The 7,401-nt window shown below is 24.5% G+C and overlaps 1 long non-coding RNA gene across 1 annotated transcript; it reads right to left on the bottom strand.

The window, feature by feature from the left end:
- Positions 1-901: 901 nt before the first annotated feature.
- Positions 902-2,186, bottom strand: LOC113554777. The gene is made up of 3 exons (XR_003405303.1): positions 1,950-2,186; positions 1,532-1,579; positions 902-1,035 (listed from the first exon to the last, which is right to left on the bottom strand). It is a non-coding gene; the product is annotated as an uncharacterized LOC113554777 (long non-coding RNA).
- Positions 2,187-7,401: the final 5,215 nt, after the last annotated feature.

Genomic DNA, 7,401 nt, shown 5'->3' on the forward strand with positions numbered 1-7,401 from the left:
AAACGTGAGTTTAAAAAATTATCGTAATTAAGTACGATTTGTGTCTGCTCAAAAATCTTTTAAATTGTGAATTTGATCAACATAAAATCTAAAATATATAACAATAAGAAAACATATATTATATAGTAGGCGTAAAGAAATATTATTTTGTAATTTGTTAATTTGAAATGCATTAAAAAACTAAAATAATATAGTCAACAATATTAAGTACACGTTACCTACAGACAATATCTATTATTATAAAGAACTTGGTAAATAACAACCAAAATTCCGATTCCCATTTAAGTTTTAATTCAAGTAAAGATTGTAAACAAATATTGCATACGTGGAGTACTTAGTTAAAAGTAGTAAGAAAATGGCTTTTCTGAACTTTGGGATGAGAATGATGATATATCATTAATTTTGAATGAACATAACATATTTATTGAAATTTCATCTCTAGGTAAATATTAAATATTTGATATAGACAATATATGAATTCGTCAAGTACAAATATAAATAACTATAATATATTTCTTAGAAGGACCAATAATTATTAATACTTGTTCTCTATAGTATTATTTTATAAATATTTCTTATTAGCCAAATACCGATTCGCAAAGGCCATTATGGCATTAAATCTCAATGTGTTACTGAAGAAATATAATTATGAGTATAAATAAAGAAATTTTAGAATACTTCAAAGATTTAAAACTGAACGATAGACAGTGGATCAGCCCATTGAGGTCAGCTTTTATATAAAAAATAAAATAAAATAAAAAAATATAACCAAAAATTATTTAGAACACTTATATTCAGTGAAAATAAAAATAAATTGGAAGTACTTAAAATGTTATTCAATAAAATGCTAATAGTAATTTTTTTTTTATTTTAGAAGAAACTCTAACAGTATTATTAATTTCTGGAGAAAAGCAATATGTAAGATGCCTAATATTTAAACAATTAATAAAAATGTAAATAAATAATATTTATGTTGTCTGCTTTGCTGATTGTAGTTAGAATCCTTTATTTCAAATCATCATTTCACCATAATATCTAGAGTAAAAAATATATAACATTGTTTAATAAAGCCTCAGGGCGTTAAAAAAATATATATACATACAAAGTGATTTTTTTATCATGAAACACTCATTATTTTCAAAAAGTATTCATACATATTTAAAGTTTAAACAAGTGGAGTAGTGGACTAACATTTTGCGGATTAACCCCTACCACTCCACTCCGTGCACAAAACTGCTTGAAATACTTATAAGTTATCTCATAAACTACTTGCCCTAAATTCGATTTTTATGTATCAAAATACTCAGAAAAATATTCTACTTAGGAATATGAAATTAAAACTATGTTGTCATTCAAAAAAATAAAAAACTTAAAAAAATATTTAAAAGTATAATTTTTTAATAATAACGTTGTTTTTTAACAAGTCGAAACTATGTAAAAAAATGTTTTCAAAAACACAAATACTTTTTAAAATAATGAGTGTTTTATGATAAAATAATCACTCTGTATAGTGATTATTTCTAATTATTACCTAAATTCATTACCACTTCCATTAGTTGTGAAATAAACTTCAATGATTCTGAAAAAAGTAAGATTTTGTTAAAACATGTTGTATTCTGGTAAAATTATTAAATGTTTAAAAAATTTAAATTCTTAAAACTTTGCACAACAGTATTGAATAAATTTGTATAACGCAACATTAGATCACATATGCTCCTGGCTACCATCATTCCTATTGGTTAGTAATTCCAAATAATGAGATCAATATTATAGTTAGTGTAAAAAAATTAAGTAATAGTAAACATTCTAATAACAATAATATAAAAATGAATGGTGTTTATTTGTTGTAACGGCTGTTGAAAGTTTAAAACGGGTGGACTGGTGTTAAACATTTAATATTCTTATTTAATCAGCTTTTATTAATGGTTGAAGAAAAAGTATTTACATACATTGCTCAATCTAGTTCCTTTTTGAATCCATTTACAGATACCGCAGATACAGCAAGTTGAATAAGAACTTTTTTTGGCATATACTGCACTAATAGTAGTCACCCTTGTTTGAACATTTATCACTGGCAGTAGACTCTGAATCGCAACTGTTTACAACCAGGAATCTGGTAGCGGTGGGCTCTAAAACGTAACAGAAAAACAAAAAACATGTATAATTTATTGGTAAGTACGGTATCATCAAATTACTTTTATAGGCTTGTACATCAAAATTTTTTGTGTTATTTACAAAATGGTCTGCGATGTAAACTTACCAAATGACAAAAAAATATTCGTCAATTTTCACATTTTATACCCCAAACATTATTACAGAATATTTTAAAAATAAATATAGATTTTTAAGTATAATACTTATTGAAATATTCAAATATATCATAACCTAAATTTGTGCCAAAAATTAATCATTAATCAACTTTTAAGGTACTTGAATATCTTTAAAATATTTTTCCCATCATCCTGGTGTTTTTTACAATAAGTAAGCACATTTTTATCGGAAAAAAATAAAAATTATGCAGAAAGGGATTTTGTTGATTTTTTTAATATTATATCTTTTTTTTTTTTAACCAATTTCGGATTTTATGGGCAACCACTTAATGTGGACAAACAGGGTTGGTCCCAACATGCCCACATTAAGCAGAATCCACTGTATTGTCTAAGTACGCAACCATTGTCCTATATAAATAATCACTAAATAAATTATTTATTATTCTTTGGAAAATTGGTCCTGAATTTTTAAATCATTGAGAAATTCGTTTAAAATGATAAAAGCCAAAATCTGTTATAAAGGCGGTTTTGTATCTGTCTTCAACCTTTATTTGTAATTGAATACAACCTTGAGCCATATTGATTGATGAATAATATATTGCTCAACAAAACATTTTGGTAGATTTGTACTATCTTTTATTGCTTATCATTATTATTATTTCATCAACTATTATACATATTTAAATGACTACATTTTTTCAGATGGTAGTAGAGCAGATCACTCAAGGTATGCTAAGACATGAATTCACATTTCTACCACTTAGGAAAGTATTAACATCCTACTTAGAAAATGGACTAGAAAATACTGATAATAAAAATTTTTTTTACAATGTATATCTAATGGTTATTGAATGTAATTGATAGTCAATTAATAGTACTGTAACAAAAAGTTAATGTCTTGAAACCCTGACCATTAGCTTGAGCAAATGATTTTTATTTTCCATTACTAACTTTCATATATTTAATTTAAGCTGATACTTCAAAAAACACTATAAAACATGATTTTGTATGTTAATTTTGATAAATATTACAAATTCATATTTTTAACTGCTTATAAAACACTGAATTCTCAAGTTATTCTCCAACCATTATATATATTTAACTGACTACGTATTTTTAGATGGCAGTACAGCAAATTACTCAAGCACTTGGGAAAGTATCAACATCCTACATTGAAAATTAGCTAAAAGATACTGATAATAATAATGGTTTTATGCAATGTACGTGTAATGGGTATTGAATGTAATTGATAGTAAATTAATATTAATGTTACAATTGAAATTTGTTAAAAATTTGAATAAAAAATTGGTAAACACCTTTAGGTTGTAATATTCATTCTTAAAATTTGCCTTAGCTATAAAAATCTTTTTATTTTTACTACGTTCATTTCATTAGTAAGTTTCAATTTAACCATAACCAAAAATAATGTTATTTATATTGTTTAGTTTCAATAGATGTTTTATGGTACTTTTATTCAAAAACATTAATTTTAAGTTATTGTACAAGTAGTGCCGCAACTATTAACTCTGAGACCTGTGTGCAAAATTTATTTGGAGGCCCCAAATTAATATTATTGTTTTTTGTATTACTACAGAAATTAATCAGTACGGAAATTAGTAATCGGAATTTCGAAGATAATTTTTTATTAATTTAAGCTATGATAAGCTGCGTTCTGCAGACGCAAATGTTATTGGTAGAGTTAAAAATATAAAACATACTGATAATATTATACCTAGATAACAGATCCATTTCAATAATAAATACACATAACACATAGATCTTTAATAGTTTTTAGATTTTGAGATAGGATTCTTGTTTTTATGCACATAATTTGCCGCGTGAAATCTGAATTATAAAATTGAATGAAATCATAAGAAGATTTAATTAGGGAAGACTTATCATTGTAAAAAATTGATTTTGGGCATAAAAATGTAAAACAATCAGAAACATATTTCATTCCATTAAACCGTTCTTTGAATTTAAATATTATACAATAGTTTATCAACATTTTTAGTTTGATTTATATGAGGTATTTGTCCTTAATCCACAGTTTTCAGAGATTTCAGAAACATCACAATCTAAAATAAGTTCTAAACTATGATTTATCTTGTGAACTAAAACCCATATTATTTTTTTAAAATTCAATCAAATAATATACATATTTACGCATATAATATTTTAATATCTAGGGCTGGGATAGTGAGATTTATATGTAATAAAAAAATCAAGAATTTGTACATATATACACAGTAAAAATGGCCAAAATATGTAGTATAAAACAAAATTCTAAATAATTTTTTAATAATATACAATTAATTAATTTTAATTTCTAATCAATTTAGTTTTAAAAATATAAAATATAAAGATATTTTCACAACCACTCAAACGCAAGTACTCACACTGTTAAAAATTTGTAAATATATTTTGTCTAATAATTGTTGAATATAAAGTATAATCTAAGATCATTAATAATGTATAGTTATAGAACAGAAACAAATAAGATAAACTATAATAAAGTTATTAATATTTAACTAATACTTTCATATACATATTTCCCATATACATTATACACTTACAATTTTCACGAGTACTATTATCAAAGTATAAATGTATAATAATATAACCACCAAAATTGTCAAAATTTAGATATTTTACGTGTAAAAGAACATATGAAATATAAACATATAACAGATAATAAGAAAATGTAAATTTGATAAGCCATAAAAGATAGTACAAATTTACCAGAATGTTTTGTTGTAACTATTTGAATGTAAAATAAATGTAACTAAAGAATACACATGTACAATAACTGAAAATTGCTCCTTTACAATATGAAAAAAATATTACTTGGATTATTCGTCAAAATTAACTTATAAAATCATGTTTTATAGTTTTTATGAAGTAAAAATATCAGGTTAAATGAAACATATGAAAGTTAAAAATGATAAATTAGAATCATTTTCTTAATCTAGTAATCAAGGTTTAAGACACTTACTTTTGTTAACATCAGGCGTAAAATATGAATATTTCGTTTAAAATATCAAAAATCTTAATTAAACGAACAACAAATACACGCAAAAGTTTAATAAATATAACAACCCGTTACGATAAGCAGCGGTGCGGTGAAATGTACACATCCAACTAGTTTTTCACCAAAGTAATCCGGTTATCATCACAGAACAAGGACGCACATGCCCTCTGTCGGTGTATACATTTAATAATTGAGTATTATATAAGCAGTTACAAACTTGAATTTGTAATATTCCTCAAAATTATCATATAAAAACACGTTTTATAGTGTATTCAAAATAACAAGTTAAATTAAAACATATGAAAAATAATAAAGGTAAATGAGAATCATTTTCTTAATCTATTGGCCGAGATCTCTAAACAGTAACTTAATATTTGAGTGTTTATAAACAGTTAAAAATATGAACTTGTAGTTTATGTAAATATTATCATTTAAATAGGACTTTTTTTAAAATCATTTTAAAAAAATAAAATATTTTTATAGCTTAGCAAACTTTAAGGATGAAACTTACAAGCTAAAGGTGTTTACTAATCTAATATTCAAATATTTAACAAATTACAAATGATTCAACATACATTATATAAATCCATTATCATTATCTCCTAGTTCATTATCAACATAGGATATTCATACTTTTCCAAAATGGTATTTATTGTGAAATCATGTCTATGCATGCCTTGAGTGATCTGCTGTACTGCCATTAAAAAAAATATATTCACATTAATATGTATAAAAATTGAAAACTGACTGGATAATCCAGTATTCTATATATAAGCAGTTAAAATTATAAATTTGTAATATTTGTCAAAATTATCATATAAAAGCATGTATTATAAAGTTTATGAAATATCAGCTTAAAAGAAAGTTAATTATGGATACTTAGAATCGATTTCTTAATCTAATGGTCAAGGTTACAAGAGAGTAACTTGAAAATTGAGTGTTTTATAAGCAATTAAAAATATGAATTTGTAATATACGTCACAATTATCATATAAAAGGATGTTTTATAGGGTTTATAAAACATCGGCTTAAATGCAATGTATGAAAGTAATTAATGCTAAACCAGATCCATTTTCTCTTTCTAGTGGTCAAGGTTTCAAGATACTAAATTGAGCATTGAGTGTTTTATAAACAATTAAAACAATGAATTTAAAATATACGTTAAAATTATCATATAAAAACATGTTTTATAGTGTTTATGAAGTATCAGCATCAATAAAAATACATGGAAGTTAAAAATGCTAAATAAGAATCATTTACTTAACTCATTGGTCTTGGTAACATGATACTAATTTGTTGTTTCACAAATATTAAGTTACTACCAATTATATTCAATAACCATTACACACACATTGCATAAATCCAATATTACTATCAATAACTTCTAGTTTATTTTCAGAATAAGATGTTGATACTTTCCCAAAGTGGTATGAATGCAAATTCCTGTCTAAGCAAGCCTTGGGTGAACTGCTGCACAGCAATCTGAAAAAAATGTAGTAAATTAACTTTGTAAAATTGGTGGAGAATAAATTGAGAAAGGAGTGTATCATAAACAGTTTAAAATATGAATTTATAACACGAGTCAAAATTATCATACAAAAGCATGTTTATAGTGTTAATAAAGAATCAGCTTAAATGAAATACATGAAAGTAATAAATGCTAAATAAGAAACATATTCTCTATGTAATGGTCAAGGTTTCAAGACACTAAATTGAGAATTGAGTGTTTCATAAACCATAAACAATTTGAATTTGTAATATACGTCAACTTTACCATATGAAAACATGTTTTATAGTGTTTATGAAGTATTGGCTTAAATGAAATGTATGAAACTAATTACTGCTAAATAATAAACATATTCTAATTCTAGTGGTCAAGGTTTCAAGATACTAAATAGAGCATTCAGTGTTTTATAAGCAATTAAGAAAATGAATTTGTAATATACGTTAAAATTATCATATAAAAACATGTTTTATAGATTTTATGAACATTGGCTTAAATGTAATGTATTAAAGTAATTAATGCTAAATCAGATCCATATTCTCTTTCTAGTGGTCAAAGTTTCAAGATACTCAATTGAGAATTGAGTGTTTCATAAG

The sequence above is a fragment of the Rhopalosiphum maidis genome, chromosome 3 (assembly GCF_003676215.2).
Source record: "Rhopalosiphum maidis isolate BTI-1 chromosome 3, ASM367621v3, whole genome shotgun sequence".
Taxonomy (NCBI): Eukaryota; Metazoa; Arthropoda; class Insecta; order Hemiptera; family Aphididae; genus Rhopalosiphum; species Rhopalosiphum maidis.